Genomic DNA, 26639 nt, shown 5'->3' with positions numbered 1-26639 from the left:
ATCATATTGTCAAATAGACAGACATAAGGCATCATAAATAACATTAACTGATGGTAATTCTCCAGACACTTGAATCATTAATTATCTTTCCAAATTCCTGCATATTGGAGGTGTCCTTGTACTGTCAGCCTTATTAGAATAAAATATAAAACCGCTTCATTCTGAAAAGCAGGCATTCTGTTTCTCTTGTCCCTTGATGACATGGATTTGATGTGTAAGCTTCTCCATAATTGCAGTATGGTACCAGAAATATACAGTAGGAGGCCTGTTCTCTCCTACAGTTGTGTTATTATATGCCCCACAGCACCTGATCTGGATCTCATCAAGTCCTTAAATACTATGGGCTGTATCCAATTAAGGTTTACTCAGAGCAGACTCGCTGAAAGTAATGGGACTAAGTTGATCATATTTGTTAATTTCAGTGGATCTACTCTGAGTAGACCCATTGAAAATAACAGGCCTAAATTTATCATGTTTGTAAATTTCAGTGGATTTACTCTGGGTAGAACTAGCATGTTCACTGTCTATAAGCTGGGGTGCTATTTTTAAAAAGTAAATGTGCCTTACTTCCCAAAGTTGCTGTATGAGTAAACTGCAATGGTGGACAGACGAAATGTATTTTCCCTTAAGACAAATGAAACAAAATTGCCAGGCATCCAATTACAGAAACTAATCAGTATTTCAGACATCACCTCCAGTTTCAGGAGAGATTGACCATTATCACTGCAAAATGCACATCTCAATCAGACCATGGAGAGTTACGCCCCACTACACTTCAGCTATACAAGGAAAGGTGATGAATACCTAAAAATGTTCCATCCTTCAAAACAGGCATAGAATTTCCCTACATAATCTATGCTTCCCTAATGAGCAGCTTTTTATGATTCTGGATCACCAAGCTAAGGAAAAGTAGAACCATTTCCCAACACATCAGCAATTTTAATCATGTTCTGCAGTGACAGATCAAAAGCCTGAGCTATCTATAAACCATGCAGACAGCCTGTCTCTGCCAGACATCATTGTTTATCATTTATATAGCACTTTCGTTTGGGAAAGTGCTTTACAGTTTATCCCATTCATCCTCCATATGAGCCTATGCCATTACATTTTACATAAGGAAAGAATCGTTGGCATCAGATCTGCAAGTTGTCTTGGGAAAGAGGTGAACAACCAGGATATGAAACAAATACAATTCAATCAATTGAACTGAGAAAGGCATCACCTTGCATAATCCCACCCATTTGCCCTAATCAGTTGATTCTATGTGCATGCATAAATGTCAGTGCATGTTCAAGAAATCAAACATGTACAAGGTGTTGGTCAATCAACATTTGATGACAGAGGCAACACCAGATGATGAGCTACTGAGTGTTTAGGTTGCACAGAAATAGAAAGGTTTTCAAAAACGGGAGTTTTAAATGGACATTGATCTGTGGATCTTCTTTTCATTTGCATCTGGTATAGAGTTTTCAGACACTTATCATCTTGTAGATCTTTAAAATGGAGCCTGTCAAGTCAAGCTAGAATGACTTGAGTTGTTGGCATTCAACCTAGCAGGCCTATCTAAAAACAAGAACAAGCATGTAAGTGCTGAGAAACAGTGGCCCTAAGTATACCATCTTGAGCTGCTTGGTAGATCTGCATAATCACCCCCAGGATTGTACCTAACAAATGTGCATCCTAAGCTAACTTAAAATATGTGCATATTTACACATCTTCAAATTTTGAGCAAAAAACCCCAGTGCACTGTGATTCTTTAATCCAGGATGATACCCAAGGCAGCTTCCATAAAATAAAATAAAATAAAATAAAATAAAATAAAATAAAATAAAATAAAATAAAATAAAATAAATAAAATAAAATAAAATAAAATAAAATAAAATAAAATAAAATAAAATAAAATAAAATAAATAAAATAAAATAAAATAAAATAAAATAAAATAAATTCAGTGCTGTTTCCATCCCCATTATACACATCCCAACCCCAATTCTTGAGTCATTGTGGCTGTTCCCTCCCTATTTTATCCTGTGTCTATCTTGTGTGACTTATGACAATTAGGTGACCAAGTTACAGTTCTGACAATGAGGTGATTATTTATATAATAATAATAATAATAATAATAATAATAATAATTTATTATTTGTACCCCGCCCATCTGGCTGGGTTTCCCCAGCCACTCTGGGCAGCTTCCAACAAAGATTAAAAATACATCAAAATGTTACAGATTAAAAACTTCAGATGTTTTCTAAATGTCAGGTAGTTGTTTATCTCTTTGACATCTGATGGGAGGGCGTTCCACAGGGTGGGTGCCGCTACCGAGAAGGCCCTCTGCCTGGTTCCTACTCACCATGCCACCCAAGCATGAAAATCTTTTCACAATCCAAGGGCAAAGATGGATGATCCAGGTGCATCCCAGCTGCTAGAAACCAGAGGAGAGGAGAGTTCACCTGTACTTGAATCCTGCTTGCTGGTTTTCCCACAAGCATCTGGTTGGCCATTGTGAGAAAAGGGTGCTGGGCTAGAGAGACCATTGGGCTTAATCCAGCAGGCTTTTTTTATGTTATAATGCTCTGCCTCCCAATTTCTGTCATCAGTGCTACTGCCAGCCCGAGCTGTGGAAAGAGGAGCATGGGCACAGTGGCCCTGCATGCCCACACCCACGCGCCTCTTTTCCCAGCTTGGGTTGGCAGCGGCTTGGGCTGTCCTCTTTTTTTTGCTTTTCAGTATATGGAAACTCTAGGCAAAACAACCATGTGTGGTTGCAATGGCCATGCATGGTAGCAAGAGCCACGGGCTATAACATCTACATTTCCCAGGTTATAATAGAAGCTTCAGATCAATACAGCATTAAATAATCTTCAGTATAAATATTCAGTATGCCGGATTTCCTTCATAGGCTGCCAGCCAGATCCAGATTACTCTGCAGACACAGTGTAGCTTTACTTACGGATTGGCCTCTAGAGAGGAATATAGAGGCAAGGAAAGGGGGATATTAACACAAAATGCAAAGGTAGACAGACATTGCTGCTTTTGCTATATTAATTGAACTGATCTGTTGTCAGATATTCCTTCTTTAGTAAGTATTTATGATAAAAATCTCATTCTGTCCAGCAGATTGATCATTCTGTTTTACAACCCTGCTAGCCATTCTGTTGTATTTAGATGCAAATTGTTTTTTTCTAGATTTTCTTTTTGAAAAACCTACACAGGTTGATTTTGAGATGACCCAGGAATAGCCAGAAATTAAATGGTGAGAACTCAAAGAGGCAATGTGGAAGTTTATTAAATATGTTTTCCATTACCTGATTTCCCCCCCCCCTCTTCAAAGTTTTGTTTGATGTGGGGGGAATAGTGATCATGATACAAACCTTTGTGTTTTAGGATGACCAAGGGAAGGAAGGGCAGGGCCATAGTTCAGTGTGAAGGCACATGCTTTGCATGCAAAAAGTCCCTGGTTCATTTCCTGGCATCTCCAGTTAAAAGGTTAGGAACCTATTGATCATCAAGATTGAAACTCTGGAATGTTTGGACCTGATATAAGACAGCCTTATGTAAAGGGGTAAGGTAATAAGGTACAGAAGAGGAGACTTTGGCAGATTCAATGTACAGGAGCCCTGCCCTCCTTTGTATGTTGTTTTAGTATTTATGAACACAGAGAAATCTGTACAACTTCTGGGACTCGACGTTTGGCCTCCAGGATTTTGTGGCCCCTTGCAAGATTCCACCTCATCTCTCTCCTCTATGCACACACTGAGGGCTGCTGCAGAACTCAACTAGCTGGGGTCACACCTCTTCTCCACATTCAGTGCTGCTACTATATCCAGTGAGATCTATTTGCTAGGCAACTGTGTGGAGCAGTGGCCACAGGTGTCAGGGCCTGAAGCCTTGTTCCAAGGGCAATGGGGTAGGAGCTGCTGACACTGTAAAGTTGTTTTTGGTTGGCATGGTTCCATCCAGGTATGTGCATAGGGAGGACAGCCAGGTACATTTGTCCTGAGCTTCAGATGGCTAAGCCAGCTGGGGTGGGGGAACATGCCAGGGCCTGGCTGCTTTTTAGTCTGAGTTTATAACTTTAGTCTAACAAGACTTTTGCCCCACACCTCAAACAAGCTCTGCATGGACCTGGTTTCATTACTAATAGTACAGCAGATGTTATTCACCCGGGAGTAGCTTGCTGGATGTGTGTGTGTGTTTGTGTGCAGATTGGATCTCCTTAAACTTTTCTGCACATTGCTGACCATGTGTACAAGGCTAAACAAAGATGGCAGGATGTGATTTGTGTTTAGGAAATATTTTTATTGGTTTTGATAAATGAATAAAAAGCAAACAACTCACAATGAATGAACTCCAGAAAGTATTGCTAAGTCCCTTTTTCCTTATGAAAGGAATTGGGGGCCCATGATGTCAGGATGTTATGTACTACAAAAACACTCGTAGGGCGATAGTTTTTACATCCACGCAATAAGGGAAGGCCTATATCAGCAATACAATTGTGACCATCATAGTGCATATGTAAAAGCAGCCCTTCAAAGTGAAGCATGTGTAGGTGTGGGGTGGAGGAGCTTTATTAGCATAGTCCAGTGGTAGCCAATGAAGTGCCTTCCAGATGCTAAAAAAGGTAAAGGTAAAGAACCCCTGACAATTAAGTCCAGTAGCAGACGACTCTGGGGTTGCGGTGCTCATCTCGCTTTACAGGCCAAGGGAGCCGGTGTTTGTCCACAGACAGTTTTTCTGGGTCATGTGGCTAGCATGACTAAGCAGCTTCTGGCACAACAGAACACTGAAACCAGAGCAGCACACGGAAACACCATTTACCTTCCCGCCGGAGCGGTACCTATTCATCTACTTGCACTTTTTGGCATGCTTTCGAACTGCTAGGTTGGAAGGAGCTGGGACCGAGCAACGGGAGCTCACCCTGTCACGGGGATTCAAACTGCCGACCTTCTGATTAGCAAGCCCAAGAGGCTCAGTGGTTTAGACCACAGTGCCACCCACGTCCTCCAGATGTTAGTGAACTTCAAGTCTCATCATCTCCAACCATTGGCTATGATGACTGGGGCTGAAAGGAATTGACACCAGGTTGACCACCCTTGACATAATTAATAAATGGAAACCAGCTTGCAAAGCATGAATGCTACTTCACTAGATCCTGTCAGAAGCCTGATTTGGTGATGCATTAGCCTTTCTACCAAATCTTTTTAACCCTTTCTTCAGCTGTGTAGCATGAGGATGACTTAACTTCTGTTTGGATGGTTGCAATTTTATACATTAATTTTATACAACAGCACTTTGAAAATTTATATTGGTTTATGACTTCTGAGGTTGTTCACTAATTTCTTTTGCATGAGTGTTGTCTGGCCACAAGGTCAGTGAAGCTTCCTGCATGTTCCAGGACATTAGTATGAACTAGTCATTTATCTTGCTGCCTGTGTGTCCCTTTCCTGAACCTGCTATTTCCCTTTTTCATGGAAAATGTTGCCAGACTGTTAACAGCACACAAGGTTATACTTTGCATCTATAATACAGGGCTCTATGGGATTAATTTTTTTTTCATCTTGATGACTTTAAACTCCCACTGAGATGATGCAAGATGTTTATTAAGTTACTGACAAGTTAATTATAAGGATTAAGACAAGCTGTAGCTCCTGCTTTGAAAAGAATGACGTTAAACAAAGGATCATATGCATACACCAGCCTGGGAAGGAATCTTTAACCCGAGGCAATTAGCAAACCAAATTCAATGGTTTGGAATCTGGGAAAAAGAAGGAAGCTTAAATACTGTGGAGGGTGGGAATAGGAGTAGGGCTTGTACCAAATTCTGAGCATCTTTGAAAATCTGTAATGATTCACTATCTAGATAGGACTATAGTCCTATGTGCACATAGCTAGCATTGAGCCCTAATCAACACAGTGGGAACTTAATCACCAATACTTTGTACAGTGCTTTGGGTGACACACATGCATTATCTAATTGCCCTCCTTACAACAATCCTGTGCAGCATGGGTTCCCAAACTGTGATCTTCATCCAAGTGGCCCATAGTAAAGAATGGTAGGAGCAATTTCTAGGGGGAACTGAAGGTTGTTTAAATAGCACCATGGCATTGGATGATAGCGAGACACAAAGGCATCATGTTGCACCTGACATTGTGAGTGTGTGTGTGGATGTAACACATATCATGCACGTGACATGTGTGATGACTGTCACATCAGGAGTGGCTAACCAGGCCTCCTCCCAATGTGACATTTGCCCTCCCAATGCTACATGGCCCAGGGTGACTTCCTGCCAGGCCTCCTCTGCCCAGCAGACATTGTGGGGAGTGGGAAGCCTCATCCCCTTGGAACTGGCATGCCTGGCCAGACACAAGTTTGGCTGTCAGCTTTCACTTCCAAAATTAATTTTGAATGAAGGAATTACTCTCCTCTTGTTTGAAAAGTTGTTTCTCACGGGATAGGGAGACTGCCCTGTGGATTGAGCAACTGGAAGCCAAGGACCACCATCTTGCCCAAACCACGCAGCAGTCCTGTTATGGACACTGGGATCACAAACACCTCCCTTTCTTAATTATCTTTCGAAGGGGATAATTTGCAACATAAAAGAGTTTCTGCATCTGTCAGCAAAAACCAGCACGTGGCCAGTTAACTGCTTTCCATAATAAAAAAAGGAGACGGAAAGAAAGTTGCTGCTTATGTGATCACAAAAGCAACAAAAAAAGCTGGATTTATGACATAAAATGTTGATGTTTTAAATGGACAAGGGGAATCTCTGAGAACCTTTTAGGGAATTGTTTTTTATTCTTCGACAAAAGTGTGTCTAAGAAATTGAATGCTACTTTGCCCATTGACACAGTATTCCTAGAAATGGAATTTTATTGTCTTGTGCTGTTATCAAAACATGATAGCTGCAAGACGTGAAAGATGTGATGGAAGCTGTTTAAAGACAAAAGTCCTAATAATTATTATTTTTTCAAGTGAAGTAGGAAAAGCCTCAATATACAGAATGTCATCCTTGCTTGTTGTGGATATTTTTAAGTAGATGATGACAGAACAAACCAAGTCTCTTAATGGAAGAACAGAGGCTTTAGAGAAAAAATAGATTAAAAATTGACAAAATTAGAAGGAACACTCAATGAAATGAGGAATGGCAACTAAACCAAAGATGATTGGAATGGAAAATGGCATCAGAAATGACATAGAGGCTCTAGATGACAAAGAATTGGCAAGACTGAGAGATGGAACAATTTTTGCAAAATTCAAAGGAATAACTGATGAGGCTGAGATTTTGGAAAACAAAAATGAAGTTCTAAATGGAGTGATAGAGATATAGCTGGATAATCTGACATTGAGAGAGAACGAGTTCTACCTAGGACTTGGAGTGATGCCAGGGGATAAAGCTATTTAATCCTTGGCATTCTTTTCCAAAAAAGAATAGAAGAAATGGAAATGGAAGACATAAGGCTGGAAAAACATGCAAAATACAACAGGAAGTAGAAACTGAACATATAAAACTGAGTGTAGACCAATGGATATGGATTATTGTTTCAATATATGTTTGCAGTGGAGAGACTCCTATATGTGCAGAGAAGGAAAGATTTACCATTATTTAACATGGAGTAATGGTTGCTGAAACTGTTGAAGAAAAAGTTGATATGTTTAATTAGAGAAAAACTATTGCTGACATTTATCTATATTATTAATTGGGAACCCCTTTTGGTCTTTTTATTTAAAAAGGAAGATGAACACATGATACTTGGGTTTGAAGATTGGAAAAAAAACTGGTTTATAGAAAGAAGAATAGTTGGGTGTTGTTTTGTGAACGTTTTGAATAATTATTTTTATGTAACTGACAGACAGAGAATGCTATTCTAGGCTTCATCAATAGAAGTATAGTATCCAGACGAAGGGAAATAATAGTACCACTCTACTCTGCCTTGATCAGACCACACCTGGAATACTATGTCCAATTCTGGGCACCACAATTTAAGAAGGATATTGATGTGCAGAGGAGGTCAACCAAGATGATCAAGGGTCTGGAACCAAGCCTTATGAGGAAGTTATGGTATGTTTAGCCTGGAAAAGAGGAGACTGAGAGGAGATATGATAGCCATTTCCAAATATTTTAAGGGCCATGGTTTTCTTACTCTAGAGGGAAGGACTCAAATCAATGGCTTAAAATTACAAGAAAAGTAAACATCAGGAAGAACTGTTAGACCATGGGACAGTCTCCCTTGGGAGGTAGTGGACTTTCCCTCATTGGAGGTTTTTAAAGCAGGGATTGGGTGGCTTTAGTTGAGATTCCTGCACTGCAATGGGATGGGCTAAATGACCCTCAATATCCCTTCCAACTCTACAGTTCTGTGATTCTATTATTAACAATTGCTACAGCAGGCAGAAAAGTCATTAAGTGATCTGCCAAGATCCTCAGCAATTTCCAAGAAGTCTGGTGGCAGGGGCAGTTTGGAAATCACTGCTGTAAAGTCAGTGTTATTATTCCAGACACTGAAGATGAGGGGACTCAGAATGACTGTATATGACTGGCCTTAGGGCGCTAAGTGAGAGGTGAGATTCAGTCCAGGGACCTCTTGGATGCTACACTATACTAGTTCACTTCCTACTATCAGGCTTAGTTTCTGAGTGATATGTAGGATGGCACAGCACATCCCACGGATGCCAATGGGCCAATTCTTGCCTTGCTAATTGCATAGTTACATTTGTGCACACATCCTATTTACCCTAGCTTGTTTCAACTGCCATTAGAAGAAGCCACCTTATCTGTCCATCTCCCATGGTTCCCCTGTTTGAAGCAATGCTGCCATACCGGTAATCCAAGAACTAGCCCATAGGTATGTGTGAGCCTGAGATGTGCTAGTTAGCTCCTCAGATAAGTTAGATTGTGTGTGGAAAATGAGGGGAAGGCAGTGGAAGACACAACAAATTGTACAAAGCAAGAACAAGAATAAGAAACATGGCATATATATATATATATATATATATTTCTGAACAATAAGAATTCTCCTTGAAAAACAGCACCATTCACTCTTTTTGCACATGTTCACCAAGCAGAGAAAAGGCTATATAACAAAATCCACAGCTTCTTCTTTGTGACATGTCAAGATAAATAGAAATCGGGGGGCATAGGAGAGCAGTCATACAAAAGGTATCAAAAGTTGTCAGCTAAAAAGAATTGGATTCCAGTGGTGCAACTGGCAGAAACTGCAGTGTCTGAAGTCTGTCCATCCCCATGCCCCATGCAATGAGATTTACTAGTGCTTAGATATTATGGGGGCTTTTAATTCCAGTAGTCAAAATAAGTTCCTTTAACGTTGGGGTTGACGACAGTACAGTGTGCAATATACCCCCCCCCCAAAAAAAGAAACAATCTGCAGTTAATGAAAAGTTTTAAAGCCATGCTGAAAAACCTGTGGCCCTCCAGTTGTCACTGAACTGCAATTCTCATCATCCCTGACCAAAGGCAATGCTGTCTGCAGCTGATGGGATTAGGAGTCTGGCAACATCTGGAGGACCACAGGTTTCCCATTCTACTGTTTTAAATAGTGAAGGGTAGAGCAGTCTATTTTTGATCCGTCTCTTACATTCACATATCCTTGCCCATAAGTCTGTTCTGTTCTATGCCCCCATTAATCAGTGGAGAAGGCAGCGAAAATATGTATGAAATATTGCATTGAAATTGATCTATTTATTTAGGTATTTCTATGCTGCACAATCAGCTGTGTCCTCTGGATGGTTCACAATTTAAAATCAGAGAAAGAAAGAAAGAAAGAAAGAAAGAAAGAAAGAAAGAAAGAAAGAAAGAAAGACCATCAACAGTATGATCAATATATAAAAGCATCTTGAGCAGAAGAATTAATAAAAACCAGCATAAAACCACACAATAGCATACAATCAGTAAGCAGCACTTAAAGCCAGCATGAGAAAGACAAAAAAGCCCCAATAACTAAAAGCACAGAGGGCAAGGAGAGTCATCTATCAAAATACATATGCTGAGAACTGCATTGGAGCATTAAGAAGCTATGGAGTGCAGTTTTGTTTTGTTTTGTTTTCATTTCTTTCATTTAAATTTATGTTCAAGCATATGCATTCACAATACAAGAGAAAGAGTAGAAAGAAAGTTAGCTACCATGAATTATTATTTTGCCTGTTTTTATAATCATATTTTGGCTGGTTGACTTTGCACAAAATGATATACAAAGGTTACTGTTATTTTAAATGAGAATCACATACATTACTGCTTATCCAGGGTGGCTTGTCAAAGCAGAATCAGCAACAGAAAATGGACTTTGGTAATATCAAATCATCAGCCTAAAATCATTAAGACCAATCGTGTTATAGGCTATTTTGGCACAGAGACAAGCACGGTACATCCTATATTGTCCGGGGTAGGACAGACGGTTATCTAAGTGTTCCACATTTTTGAATGAAAAGGAAAATGAAAAGGGAAAGAAAAAAAATAACCAATGATGCCTGCCAGGCCATAGTAACAAACTGAAACTGCTCACATGTGATTGGAAACAATTATTTGCTCATTGTGGCCTATTACAGTCAGTATTCAGACATAACAGATACAGTGGTACCTCAGGTTACAAACACCTTGAGTTACAAACACTTCAGGTTACAGACTCCACTGACCCGGAATTAGCACCTCGGTTAAGAACTTTACCTCAGGATGAGAACAGAAATTGTGCGCTGGCGGCGCAGCTGCAGCGGGAGGCCCCATTAGCTAAAGTGGTACCTCAGATTAAGAATGGTTTCAGGTTAAGAATGGACCTCTGGAACAAATTAAGTTCGTAATCAGAGGTACCACTGTGCCAGGATAGTCCCTTTAGTAAATTCTAGTAAGACATGGACTATGTAATGGAATTCTAACTGGTAACAGGCCACAACTTATATCTGCTGAATTTTCAGCTTTCACCTAACACTGCTGTTTTAAAACCACACCATGACCACATACTATCCACAGTTGAACTAAAGTACACATAATGAGCAACAAGATGAAAAAAGCAAATTATGCTAATTAAGACATATACACAGGATTATGGACTACACACCAATAGTGCAAGGCACATTTCCAGCCCAGCTGTTAATGAACAAGAGAAAGAAATCAAGTCTTCCAACCACAAATAAACTACTTTCAGCTAGCATCCAAAAGGGAGATGAGAAGAAAATAATAAACTCAGAAAACATGAACAGAAAACATATTATGACAGAAGTGCAAAATTACTTAAGGAAGGAAGTTACTGAAGGAAGAAGATTCTGTAAGAGTTCAGTGAGAAGATGGATAATGGGAACCTCTGGTAACAGATGTCATAGGAACACCTTATTCATACATAATGTAGACACAGAAAGGAAAGAAATACAAGAAAAATAGGAGAGAATGAGGGAAGAAAAAAGAGAAGCAAAGGAAACACCATATATGTATAGGAGAAAGATACGGAAAAAAGTTCCCAGAAACACAGCCCACAACCTGAAAAGATTTTGAAGTAATACCAAATGATTTAGAAGACAAGGGGGAAAGTACAATGCAAGCAACAGCAAAAGAACAAAAAAAACTAAACAAAACTATTGATGAACAGATGCTAAAGAACCAGAAACAGAATGTATTTCAGTGGGTTGGATCCAGATTCAGACTGTTCAATTTAAGTGCCATTCATGCCAATGGAGACCAAGTCATGATTAATTTTCTCTGTTGGGTTCAATGGGACCATTGCAAATAGCCTACAGCTCAATCCTATGTATACCTACTCAGAAGTTAGTTGCATTGAATTCAATAGGGCTTACTCCCAAGTTAATGGAGTTAGAATTGCAGCCTTGATATGTAGATTTATTGTCCATTGTTTCCCAAATGAGCTGAGCTGAACAAGAGTGGCAACCTAGGTTTTTGACATCTAAATCTAAAACTCTATTCATTGGCTAGCATTTCTTCTCTCATTGAACAACATGGGGATATGTCGCCACAGCAAGAACTTGGAGCCATCTAAGGCCTAATAAAAGCAGGCAAGACAAGCTCTGCAGGCTTTAATTTAGTCTCTGGAAAGGCTGCCAGTGTTAATCTTTCCTTTCAGTCCACAGCTGCAGAGCAGAAGTGGGTGTTTTGCTTGGTGTGTTTTCACATTGTGAAGAGCAATGACCTGGCTGCAGATGTACAGGGTGCCGCTTAGAACATCATAATAGTTTACTACTTGCTGAGATTCCATGGCAGGCAGACACACATAAGATAGGCCTTAAACAGGGGAGAAAAAAAATTCCATATCCCAGAATTATGTACTCATACCGGAAGCTGCTTTCCCAAAATCTCTTCATCTACTTCTGGTTCTTTTTTCACCAGATAACAGGAATTGTATCTGCAACCTTCTGCATGCAAAGCATGTGCTTTGCCAGTGAGCTATGGCCCCACTTCCATCACAGTCTCTAGAACGCTGCATCCCTAACATTTGTTTTGAGAATTGTACAAGCACAGAACAGACAAAAGACCATTCTTGCAGTTTTTCATCATTAGCTGAAACAGAAAATACCTTTTATTTCCCTTTTCCCAACTAGACTCTTGTCTTCAACAACAGGTAAACAAATGTACAAGTAGCAACCCATTGATTTTAACTAATACCATTATTATTGTTTAGAGGTTGCAATGTCCATTACATTTAATTACTTCTTATGTACACATCCTCTTGGAAAGGGCCTCCACAATTAGAGTGGCTTTCTCTTCAATGCAGCGCTTCTCCCCTCTGAATAGTTCAGAAGACATACCACTGGTGCACAAGGATGGTTACTAATAAGGCAGCTGCAGCTAAATTGAGCTTTTCAATACAGTATTGGAATTTGGAAGACAATAATTGATTTCATTTCTCTGACCTTCGGCTGGCAAAATGGAAGCTGAAAGGCAACAAAAGTGTACCCCTAATCAGGTGAGGGAAATCTATTTTCCATTCCTCTTGGACACACTTTTTCCCAATTTCTTCTACAGAAAAGGGTGCCTTTTAAACAGAAGTCAATATGCTTGCTGAAAGCCAGTAGTCCACAGAGAGGTTTAATTTCAATACTTTTAGATTAATATAGCAGTTTTCATGCAAAGAGTCTCCCAGGTAACCTTGAGGTTCTTTAGAAGCTTATCAGAAGTTCCTCAGCAAGAAAACTGTAATGGGAAGTCAATCGAAGTCACTGCACTCATCTTTTCTATACATTTAGATAGGTTGCCTGCCGTTTGTTTGTTTGTTTGTTTGTTTGTTTGTGGTTCATTATCTTGTTTTCCAATGGTCCAGGATGTACTTCAGGGGAATAGCAGCAGTTGGCATGCTAGGGTTGTAACAGTAGGTGCAGTCATAGGCACAGCGGGTATGGCTACAGCAGGTACTTGCCATGCCCCCATAGAGTTTCAGTGGGTATAGGGACAATCACAGAGCTTACAGCATCTCAGACATGGCTGGCATTTCTTCCCTCATTGAACACACTGAGGAGATACTGCCACAGCAAGAACTTGAAGGCATCTAAGGCTTTATAAACACCAAATGGCTGTTTGGCAGGTTCCCTGTCTCTGACAATATAACCTGTCCACCACTGTAGAAACTTCCTTGTAATTGACAACTGCAGGAGAGCACAGATTGTTTTGCAGCACTCATTTTCAGGTTGTGAGAATAGCCTCGGTGTGCAAATATACAGTGCAGCTTAGAACATGGTCATCTGTGACATTCTGGAATTCCAGACAGAGAGGTGAGTGGGGGAAAGTGGAAGATTCCTAAGCAGTTGAGCTGATGGTTAGAGTTCCCTGAGGGTATAAAGTTTGCACACCACTTTCCTTGGAGGGCAGAACTGCAATGACATGTGAAAATTTATTCCATGGATCTTCTTAGGGAAAGGGTGATTTCTACACAATTCAACTGTGGCTCCAACTTGAAGGGAAAGGCTGGTGTAGGGTAATGGTCCCTCTTTACTCTTTTTCCTTACTTCATTGTGTTTTTGAAGAATCATCCCCACAAACTTCTATAAACCCTAATGAGGACAAAAGCACAAATATTTATGCAAATAATGAGGCAGGATTTTATTTTATTTTTTAAACCATTGTATTAAAAAATGTACCTGCCTTTGAGTAATAATAATAGCAGCAAGTAGTTCCAGCATGATTATTGTGACACAAGGATTTTCATAAATCAAACTCAAATGGAGAGTTTAGCAGATCTAAAATTTGGGGCTTTCTAAGTTTGATGTGTTTGGGCCATTAATATATCAAACTGATTAAAGCTTTCTTCTACACACACACACACACACACACACACACACACACTTCACTCTCTGTCTGTTTCTTCAGCATATAAGATACATGAATTCCATTCAGCTGGCACTCTGTATGTGGCTTCCCCTTCAAAGTATTCTTATGCACCAGAAGAGAAAGAAACTATAAATGCAATCTTAAACCCCCACCATTTTCATTCACATTATTATTACCAGTGCTCCTGCCATTTTCTATTACAAAACTGAGAATTATACCAATGACAGCCCACTTTCCCTTCTGGTTCCATTATCCAAATTACTGCATCTGCTTACATTATCCAAAAGATCTCAGAAATGTCTTCAAAACCATCATTTAGGCATGTGTGGTTTTCTACTTCTTTACTTAATGATGTTGCCAAGTCAATGTGACATTATGAGGTGGAGAATGAGTCCAAAGTAGAAACTCTTGTAATCAGTAGATAGAGAGAGCCAAGAGTGAGATTTTAGCTAATATCATAGGGCAGTGATCCAAAAAAGGGCATTTTCCTCTATTGCCCTTGTTTTATAGAAAGCTTTTCTCTCTGCCGTACAAAAGAACATAAGAGTCTGCTGGATCAGGCCAATGACCCATCAACCAATTATCCTGTTCTTACAATAGCCAACCAGATTTGCGTAGGACATCCTAAAGCAGGCCCTAGCACGAGAAGCATTATTGCTTCCAACTGTGATACACACACACACACAATACAGGAGTAGACCTGAACCACTTTTTCAACTTGAACCTGGGGAAAGTTACAAACCACTGATATGCAATCACAGCCACTTGTGCATATAGTTTGAGAGTGATGCAACTGCATTACTTGTAGCTCCCTGGCAATTGTTGAGGAACAGGAAGTACTGTCTACCTTGATTACTACTCTAGGTAAAGGTAAAGGTAAAGGGACCCTTGACCGTTAGGTCCAGTCGCGGATGACTCTGGGGTTGCAGCACTCATCTCGCTTTACTGGCCGAGGGAGCCAGCGTACAGATTCTGGGTCATGTGGCCAGCATGAGTAAGCCACTTCTGGCAAACCAGAGCAGCGCACCGAAACGCCGTTTACCTTCCCACCGGAGCGGTACCTATTTATCTACTTGCACTGCATGCTTTCAAACTACTCTAGGTAGGAAGAGGCTAAGAAGCACTGAAGAAATGGCATATTCATCCACATATGGGTCCAACACTTTGTCCCTGTTCATGCATCCCAGCCAACTTGCCACAAAGCACGTTCTCCTTCATGGAGAGTACTTGTTGCAGTGGGGGCCGACAGGACACTCCAAAGTTGTGGGGTGGGCTAACTGATCATTGGCCACTGTTGTGATTGGGCTTCCCTTGTTGTTGGGAAGAAGTTAATGTTGTCATTTTGTGATTGACAGCCAGAAATGTTAAAACTCCTTGCACGAAGCGTAGAGCTTCCTCTTTTCGCTCCGTGCATCGGATTGCCCGTCTCCCCCTCCCTATATTTAAGGTTGTTCGTGTTGACCTTGCTATGCCTGTCATGGGGTCATCTGCTTTTGGGGCAGGGGCCCAGTAGGAATTTTGTCAATTTGGCTGATTGGCTGGTGCCATTTGGTTTTTGCCTACTGCGTAGCAAATCGTCACAACTTGTAAGGTTGCGGTTAGGCATTGGTTTTTGGTTTGGTTGGTCGAGGGGCATGGATTGGCTATGCCTGTCCCGCTAATGCTGCTGCTGCAAGGGTATTCTGTTAAAGGAATACAGGGGCTCACCATTGCTTTTGTCCGAACCCTGTCTAGGGGCTAGGGCCATGCAAGAGCCCCTGGTTGCATTTGGGGAGGGCTAAGGGCAGGTTCCCTGCTCCGTCGCTATCCCCAAAATGTATTCCCCTTTTCTGACTTTCGCAGGTGTGCGAAATGTCAGTCTGTCCCCACCGGGAGCAGATAGTCGCAACCAATGCCTAAGCAACCACTCACTTTTTTTGTATTTTAATAAAGTTGTGGCCAAAATTATGCCAAAAACCTTAAACAAAAATTCTATGTGATGTGTGAGTTATTTGGGGTGCCTTGAGGACCTCAACACACAAAGCCCACACCAACTGGATATAGTGTTAAATTTTGGGTGGGCAGCATTTCAGTTCAGCATTATGCAGGGACAAGAGTCTCTTTGCATCCCATCATAATATATCCCATAGAACTGGTAGCAGATTTCCATAATTCTTAGACATAGACTTGATTCACTGATCCTCCAAAACTTGCACAGAAGAAGCAGGGTTTCATGCAAACAACAACAACAACATACTCCTCTTCCACAACAGGCCTCTATGTTTTTCAGCAGGCCTGTGCTCCAGCTACTAGATGATGGATAGGACCTGCCTGCATAGCTGTTATTTTTACACATGGTTCCCCGTCCATCTAGTGACACATACTAAAGGCTGTGTCCTCACATTGGTAGAACTTAGTTGGATTGAAAATGATATCTAAAATGATTTGAAAGCATGATTTTAGACATGCTTTAGCATACCGTAATGAGCCTGGTCATTCTGCATGTCTCTACTCACAACAGCAAACCCTGCCCTGGTCACAAAAGACTAAAGTAAAATGTAAGTAAAAATAATTTGATTTCTGGCTACAATTAACAGCTGAAATGGGAAAGGTAAGCCTTTGTTAAAAGCATGGTCTTGCTTCCAAAGTCAAAAGAGCCCTGTGCAATCAAAGTCCTATCTAGTTCAACATCCTGCTTCCTGCAGTGTCCAACCAGGGGCCTATAGGAAGTACACAAACTGGACATGATTGGATGTTGTTCCCCAGAGACTGGTATTCAGAGGCATGCTGACTCTGATCCTGGAGGCATGACACCCATTGATCCTGGAGGCAGCACCCATTGATAGGCTTATTCTTTGTGAGTCCCTTTAAGACTATCTAAGGTGGTGCCCACCATCATATCACTACATATGAAGCTGCTTATTCTGAGACAGGCAGAGCATTTGCCTAACCAGCTCAGCACTGTCTGTGCTGATTGGTGGCAGCTCTCTGAGACACCTATCCTTGCTGCCCAAGATTACAGATGCTAAGACCTTGCTGAACCTGGAAACTTTCAGATAAGAAATGTATGTTCTACCTTTGGACTATCCACCATAATCATTGGTGTAGGAGTAAAGCCCAAAGCTCAGTGGAACCAAAGCCCAAGGCCCAAATGCTTTGCCTTCTGAGCTTTGGCTTTGCTCCTACACCAATGATTATGGTGGATAGTCCAAAGGTAGAACATAGGTCCCATGTTTGATCCCTAACATCTCCAGGGTTTTGTTTTGTTTTTTAGGATCAGATATAGCAGGTTTGGGGAAAGTGTGTTCTCCAATAAATGAGAGCACATGTTGCGGTGTGGGCCGCCGGGCCAGGCCTCTTGTTGCCAGGCAGGTTAAGAGTTGTTGCCTGGCATTTGATTGGGTAACCGGGTTGCTGGGGCAAATTGTATGTTGCAAATTGGGTGGGTGGGACCATAGTCTTTAAATATTGGTGCACTCTGATTTCTCTTTCTCTTTGCAGAGTGCATTGGATCACCCGCCCGCCCACACTCTTTTCCTGTTGACCTTGCTTGTGGGAGTCATAAAGCCACGGCAAAGGCTTGTAATATTGCAGGGTGCCCCCTGACCTCGGCTGACCAGCACTCTGAGCTTTACAATGTATTGGAATGTATTGACCTTAAATGGAGTTGTGTTTCCTCTGGGCAGTGATGACCCTATATGGTGATGGGTGTAATAAAAGCCTTGACCGGATGAGGTAGCGTGAGACATTGGCAAACGGCCATGCGGCTGGAGAGAGACAAAGGATAATAAAAGTTACGGGAGAGAAGAGAAGTTCGAAAGGAGCTGCTCATACCATCCTGAAAATATTGCTGGCTCTCTGTGTCTTTATTTTATGCTAAACTGTGCCATTTGTAACGGCTGGCTCCGACACTTGCTTTGCCTGTCATGGGGTCGTCTGCTTTGGAGCAGGGGCCTAGTAGGAATTTTGCCATTTGGTGATTGGCTGTGCCATTTGGTTTTTGCCTACTACTCAGCAATTCGTCACAACTTGTAAGGTTGCGGTTAGGCATTGGTTATAATATGCTGGTGGTGGAGGGGTCAGGATAGGCTGTGCCTGCCCCTCCTATTGCACTGAAGGAAATTCCGTTAAAGGAATCCTGGGGCTTGCCACGATTTCGTCCAATCCCTGTCATGGGACCAGGGCCGCCCAATCCCTGTCATGGGAATCCCTGTCATGGGACCAGGGCCGGCAAGCTTTCGGGGAGCTGCTAGGGTGAGCGGCGTGGGTCCGACGCTTAGCTCAAATGACCCCCAAGTTTGACTTTCCCTTCTACTGGCTACCGATCGGACCTCGGGATGTCAGTTCTGTCCCAGGTGGGGGGACAGATAGTCATAACCTATGTCTAAACAACCACTCTGATTTTGTATTTTAATAAAGTTGTGGCCAAAATAGTGCCCAAAAACCAAAACTAAAATTACGTGTTATGTGTGAAGTTATTTGAGGGGTGGCCTCTACTGGAAAGTTATTTGAGGGGTGGCCTCTACGCAAAGACCTCTACTGGAAACATTGGAGAGTCCCTGCCAGTCAAAGTAGACAATGTAGGATTGGTTGGTTCAATGATCTAACTTCAGTAAAGGAGTTTCATATGACCACTTTTTTATGAAGTTATAATTATGCCAGCAAGAAGCATCCATCCTTTGTTTCTTACCTAACTTTCTCATAGCTCAAGGCAGCTTGCTTACTTTCAAGGGAAAGACTTCACCATTAAAAATGAACAGAGAAGATTGTGTCCCAGTTTTTAGCTACAGTGGTACCTTGGTTCTCAAACTTAATCCGTTCCGGAAATCCGTTCCAAAACCAAAGCATTCCAAAACCAAGGTGCGCTTTCCCATAGAAAGTAATGCAAAATGGATTAATCCATACCAGACTTTTAAAAAAACAACAACCCTAAAACAGCAATTTAACATGAATTTTACTATCTAATGAGACCATGGATCCATAAAATGAAAGCAATAAACAATGTACTGCAGTCACACAATCAATTATTAGTAACTGAACCGGGTTCCACACAGTCACAAAAACAAAAAGAAGAGCCACAAAAACAAAAACACAAAATAAATAGCAAAACAGACAGACCTCAGCATAACACTTAAAACGGAAGTGTAGCACTCAAATCAGAAGCGTAACACTCAAAATGGAGCACATCTGGCTTCTGAAAAAAGATCGCAAACTGGAACACTTACTTCCAGGTTTGCAGTGTTCGGATTCCAAGTTGTCTGAGTACCAAGGCATTTGAGAACCAAGGTACCACTGTAATTGCATTTCCTCAAACAAATTATGCCTTGTTGTTTTTAAGAAATACCTCTTGAATAAAAAATTATTGAAGAAGTTAGACACAGCACCACCTCAAACCAAACCAAACATGCAGTCTTATTGGAAAAGGCAATGAGTTTTATCCAATATTAGTCCTACTTAGAGTATACCCATTACAATTAATGGGCATGATTAAGATAGGTCAATAGGGCTTAGTGAGGGATGATCAAAGCTCTCCATCAACACATACAGAGCCTGTGTGTGTACAGGTTATATACCTGTCAGCTAAGGCAGACTTAGGGGAACGTGACTGATTTGGTGCAGAGCCTCAGGAGTGCCGTAGGGGGTCCCACACCTATGTTGTTGCATGGAAGGTGAGAGAATGGGCTGGATTTTAGTGTTGCACAGGGCACTGCTGAAATCTGAGGTCCCAAGGTCCACCACTGCCTGTCAGCTCTGGCTAGACTTTCAGCTTCCTGTGCACAGAGATCATGGGTGTGAACAAGAGACACAATCCCAGCCCTCACCCTTCTAAGGCAGTGCAGTGCTCCTGATTTTCATGATCAAATCCAAGCTTTCTTTGACATCCAACCATTTATCTAAATTCTAACACAACCATTTTATGTGTCTGCAATACAACAAACCTGAAAACGTTTGTAATTTTCCTTTCCAGCGCTTGCTGGCAGTGAAGCGAGAAAGAAGGAAAGTCTTTTGCTACCCTAGCACATTTTTGTTGCTGTTGAGACCCTGTTTGAGGCACTCATTTAAAAAGTTTGGTGGCACTTAAAAAAAAAAGTTTGGGCTTCACTTTCAACTAATCAAGCTTGACGAAAATGGAAATAGTTTCAGATCTGTATTCCTAACAGGAAGTAAAACAGTACGAGAGAAGAAAACATTGCTGCAAAAAGAATGCAAATGATAAGTTTATTGATGCAAGAGGGGAGACTATGATTAAGTTGTTTAATGTACTATGCAAAGCAGTAGAAGAGTTAGTTTAATATATTTAACCAGGAGAGTTAGAACACAGCTCAGAAGTGCATTTATAATTAAACCCAATGGTCTTAGCCATTTTATTGCCTACCACACACCCCTCCCCCAGCTGCAATTGTTCATGTGTACAGATTTCCCTTGAATACTTTGCTTTGTTGCCAGGTCTACTTCTAGCTGTTTTGGGGGATGGAAAGACATAAGAGACACATGAATAAATGAAGAACATGGCTTCAAACATGAGGTCCAGCTGGCTGGACTCAGTTCTTCTCCATTTGTGTGATGGTTATGAAGCAGTGCTGGGCAATTAGAATGAAGTTAATGAGGTCCTCACACCCCAGGAGTTAACACAGTACTTTGTTGGTTTATTACAATTACAGAACTAGCCAAAACAGAGTCTTCTTTCAAAGTATTGGTAAAGAATGGAAAACATAAAAGGCCGTCTGATTCCTTCTTCTTTGTCACAAAGAGAGTTTTGCTTCCATTCACAGCCGCACAAACAAGCAATGGCGTCTTCAATCAATGGCTTTCAATAATCAAAAGAGGAAAGTGAAAAAGACACAAGTTGATGCTCATTTCATCGTCATGTTCTTCAGTATTGCCACTGACCTCAGGTGACCCAACCCACAAACTGTAAAACCTGTTGCTGCCACTCCTAGAAGTGTTTATATAGTTCTATAATGTTTGGATATTGTGCTGTGCCAAAAACTGTCCTCTTGTTTTATCGAACCACTTATTCTCCCGTGAAAGTGGCTTCTATATTTATTCTTCATTCTCAGAATTCTTTTTAAATGTACAGGTGTAACATACCTCTAAATACCACTCCTAGAGACACCTGGCTAGTCCCTTCCAGAAATAGTTATGTACCAAGTGGAAACTATGTGTAAGTTTAGCACCAGTTTTTTAACACAATGAATGGATTTTTCAGAATATGTTGGCGTCATGGCCCAATCTTCTTCTTCTTTATTAAATTTGCATACCACACATCATCTGTAGATTTCAGGCAGTTCACATCAACATAAAATACCATATAAAAACACAAACCCACAAACCTCCCACCCCTTCCCGCAGACACACTCAAAAAGGGTATAAAATGTTAATCAGCCAAAGGCCTGGTTGAAGAAGAGCGTTTTTACCTGGCACTTAATGGTGTATAATGAATATTGTGAATATGCTGTCATGGGTTGAGATCACAATCCTGAAAAATGGGCTGGTCCTAAATTTTACTGAGTCATGATTGCCAGAATCCCCTATAGTTCATGCCAGTGATGAGTTTATGCCAAAGGAAATGGTCATATGCACTATCCTTTCCTGGAGAGGGTCTCCTGCAGATAGCATCTTATTCCTTAAAATATAGGAATTGGGCCCTAAGTGTAGTGCAGCCCCTTGGACCTCCCTTCCATTACATATAAAATAGGATGTTTCTCTCTTGCCTTTTCAGCACCTTCTGAACACCTTACTTTTTCAATAAGTCTTTCAAGTGAATATGTATTTCCTAGTCTGCATCTGTATTGAATATTTGTATTGACAATCATACTGGGATGTTTCATGGGAGGTGAGTCATAAATAAAATTAAATATATAAATTTGCCCTGCAACTCATTCCAACTCTTGGCCAAGGCATCGGTGGAAGAGAGATATCAAAGACCCATTTTAAAAACATGGAAGTCAAAACATTCTCAGGCTTCCATTCCAGCTTCCATGCAGAAACAACTAAACAGCAAACATTCACTAATGGAGACAGTGCTTTTGAATGAAGCAGAATATGAATAGGAGCCTGCTGGATCAGATCAAAGATCCAGATAGGCATCCACCTTGTTTCCAGCAGTGTACAGCCAGATGACTCCAAAAAAGCTTGCGAACAAAGCAAGTCTTGCCAAGTTTCACCTGCTGCCATTAACCCTCTTGCAGCTTCATTTGTGAATCCAGTACCCGATTGCATTGTGGCAACTCTGTCATTCAAAGCAAAGCATAAAACTCTGTGCTGTGTCTAATGAATGCAAAACAACATGTCATTCGATTTTGTTTCTCTCCCACCCCCACCCCTCCAATTCTAATGACCTGCTTTCCAGGTTTAATTTAAACATTACTTTAATAAAGAATAGTCCTTCTTTATTAATTGGATTGCTTTTATTCCCCTCCCCCATATTCCTACTCAATTATCTTCAGCCTTTCAACATCCAGGGTTGTTTTTTGTTTTGCTTTTTTAACCGTTAATGGCCTACAGTTCCATTGCAGCCTTCCTGTAATGGAGGCAAACTTGTGCCAGCTCTCTGCATAACCTCAGTAATGCTCATTCACTCAGAACTCCTCCATCTGGTTCTTCATCCATCCACAGAACCAGCTGCTCTGAACAAACACATTTTCCACCTTGCCTGATGTGTCAAATATTTGTGATATATTGCTTCTATAATTAACCATTTTGAGCCTGAAGAGAAGAAAAAAGAGAGTCATCCATCTATCTGTAAATATAAACAATTGTTTTTCTACCTAGTCAGGTACAACATTTTGAAACTTCATTAGATGAAAAGGTACTTTTTCATTTAGGATGATCTTGTAAAAAGAAAGACCATGGAAATTAAGAGGTAAGGAAAAGGTTGGCATATGGTTTACATTCTCCCCTCCTTCCACCCCACTTACAAAGTATATTCACACAATCATCAGTTGCATTTTTTCCTGAGTCACCAAATGATGGAAGTCAAAGGATACCTAGACACCTAAAGCTAAAAGACTGTAACAATATAAATCTGGGAATGCACAATTGCACTTGAGAGAATCTGTAACACCCTCTTTAACTTAGCTGAACCAGTGTTGAATATGGATCCCATCAGTCATTGGCCCATTTCAGTTAGAATCATAGTTGGTAGGGACCTGAGAGGTCATCTAATCCTTCATGATCCAGGGAAACCACTACTCTAGCATCCCTGCTAGGTGATCATCCAGTCTTTGTTGGGGAAAGACCATAGCTTGGTGGTAGAGCATCTGTCTTGCATGCAGAAGGTCCAAGATTCAATCCCTGGTGTCTCAAGGGTAGGGCTGGAGAAAGTCACTGTATGAAATCCTGGAGAACCGCTGCCAATCAACACAGAAAATACTGTGCTAGAGGAATCAAGTATAAGGCAGCTCCCTATGTTCCTGTTAAAAAATATCTAAGGAGAATCCACCACCTTCCAGAGCAGTCTAGAAGAAAAAAATGTTGTTTTTACTTATTTCCACTGTTGAAAAGTTTTTCCCATCAGGAACTTTATTAAGTTTCATTTGGTACCTAATCTTGATTATTACATCCATCAGGGAAAACTGATTTTCTGAATCAAGACACACATTACACTGACTAACAAAAAAAGAGATTAATTTCTCATAGCAAAATATTTCATCTTCTGTCTGCTTCAGCTACTCTGATGTGAATGAAAGCAGTAGCCAAGGTTATCATTATAGACTACCGAGGATGTAATATTCAGAAATGTCACAGCTGCTGTAACTGGGTGATGTTAGGTGTTAACCTTAGGTCAAAGCCATGTGGTATCAGAGTTTCCAGTCTATAGATCCAGAAGCTTTGTCTTCTTTTTAATGGCCTTGGAGCAGATGGCATCTCTATTGCAATAAGTGATACCTCAGAGAGTGTGTAATTCTCTGAATTATAGGCAGACAAACCATAACCTAGGGTATAGGTGGAAGACTAGATTTGGCCATAGCCGTCAATGTTTCCCTTTTTTTAAGGGCAATTCCCTTATTCCAAATAGGATTCCTTGCAAGAAAAGGGAAAAGTTGACAGCTATGGATCTGGCCAGAGGATCAGATCCTTATCCCCACCCCATCCCACACCAGGTAGATGAGGCTGCTCACCAGTCAACTATCCAATATCAAAACAATGTTGGGTGACCTATTTTTGCAAAAGCACTGTGCATGGAAGCTGAAATGTTCAGCTGATTGCCAAGGCTTGCAAAGCTCTGTGCACTGCATTTTGTAAGCCCCAAACACATTGCACAGAGTTGGGCATGGATGCCCCAATGATATGCTGAGAAAGAAAGAGGCAAGTGCATGGAACAGAAATGGAAATGTGAAAAATGTGAGTGTGGGGCCAGACAACAGTAATGAATTTGCTTGAATTACATTGTATGTCTTATTTTCAGAGAACTTGTGTCTTGTTTTGTAAATGAGCCCAACTATTCCAGTTTGAGCATTGCTGATGTCCCAGCTGACATTTAGTGGTGCATCCAATGGAGGATTGCAGGAGCAGTTTTCTTTGGACCATGGTATCCAAAGCCCAGCTGTGGGGAGCCTTTGCTCTCCCCACATGTGGCTGAACTACAACTCCCCTCATCTCTGGTCATGCTTGCTGGGGCTGATAGGAACTGTAGTTTGGGGACATCTGAAGGGCCAGAAGTTCCCCATACTCACCTTAGACCTTTTACCAGCTGCTTGGGAGCTATCCAGAATTATATGGGAGCTATCCAGAATTATCCTGGATCCAGCAACAAGGGGAGCTTCAAGTTCCACATGAAAGTAGGACATGATCGGTGCCTGTTGGATAAATAGTGGGAAGAGTGTTGCATTAGAAAGTTAATGAACATTTTAGCAGGTGCAGGCCCCATAGCACCACATTAAAATAAAATAGATGACACTTAATACAATCCAGTTCAAGAGTACCCAGTGAGTCAGTCCTCCAGCTCAAAAACCAGGGCCAGCTTTCTCTACTGGTCTCCACTAATTCTTAAATCCCTGTTAAAATACTGTACAATTTAGTGTCATGCACATTTTTTTTTTTTTAGCCTTTCTCCATCAATTTATTGCATTGTAAAATTATAAAACAGGGTGGAAAATTTTGCCAAAATTATCATGAATTGAGTCTGCTCTCTTCAACTGCCCCAAGTTCCTGGGATTTAAAGCCTAGTGGAAGACATAGTGAGACATATTTTTTCCCATGGGGCTTTTTCAGATCAGGAAACATCAGCAGCTATGGAGGCTACAGACTGCTGGACAAATATTTCTTGGAAAGAAAAATACTCACATCACCCCTGGCCACCTCACAAAAGTTAAGGTAAGTTCAAAACCCCACACCCAGAGTAATTCTAAAGTACCCACAGAATGAAGGAGAAAACTAGAAGCCTCTTTCAAAAGGAAAGAAAACATTAAAATAATAATAATGGAGGACTGATTTCAGTCTAGCACCAGTACAATTACTTCATGGGCTTCCTCATATTCCAAACTAAAAATGAGAAAATCCTTCTTTTAATTAGTGGTATATATATTTCCTACTGTCATCAATAGCAAATACATTTTTAACAGACAGCAACAATAAATTAATAAGCAATTAAAGTAGATCTAATTTGTTAATGTGACATTTGCATAAAAAGGGGGAATGGAAGAGGAATACAACCATTGTTGTGAATTACAGTACAGCACTGTTAATTAGCAGCAGCTTATCTGGTTGGCTCAACTGCTGGCCATGTAAAAATGTAGATATTCTGTTAGAAATGGTTCACCAGTCTAGAAAACATGAGCACATTTTTAAAGTCTAAGAGTTGTGTCCAGCGATGTGCTAGCCAGAGCAGACCCACTGAACTCCATGAACTAAAATTAGTTGTGATTATTGTTTTCAACGGATCTACTATAGGATGTGGGGACTCAGGTGGCGCTGTGGGTTAAACCACAGAGCCTAGGACTTGCCAATCAGAAGGTTGGCGGTTCGAATCCCCGCAACGGGGTGAGCTCCCGTTGCTTGGGAGTATTCTTATTTGATATAAGACAACTTCCTATTTTCCAGTCTATTATTCTACTCCAGCAGTTATCAGTCTACATTATTGCTAGTACAGTGGTACCTCAGGTTACAAACGCTTCAGGTTACAAACACTTCGGGTTACAAACGCCACTAACCCGGAAGTAGTACCTCGGGTTGAGAACTTTGCCCCAGGATGAGAACGGAAATCGTGCACTGGCAGTGGGAGGCCCCATTAGCGAAAGCGCGCCTCAGGTTAAGAACAGTTTCGGGTTAAGAATGGACCTCCAGAACAAATTAAGTTTGTAACCTGAGGTACCACTGCAGTAGTAGAAGTGAGTACAGTGGTACCTTGGTTCTTGAATGGCTTAGTTGACGAACAAATC

This window comes from Podarcis pityusensis (genome assembly GCF_964106645.2).
Source record: "Podarcis pityusensis genome assembly, chromosome: Z".
Lineage (NCBI taxonomy): Eukaryota > Metazoa > Chordata > Lepidosauria > Squamata > Lacertidae > Podarcis > Podarcis pityusensis.
This window is presented reverse-complemented; position numbering follows the sequence as displayed.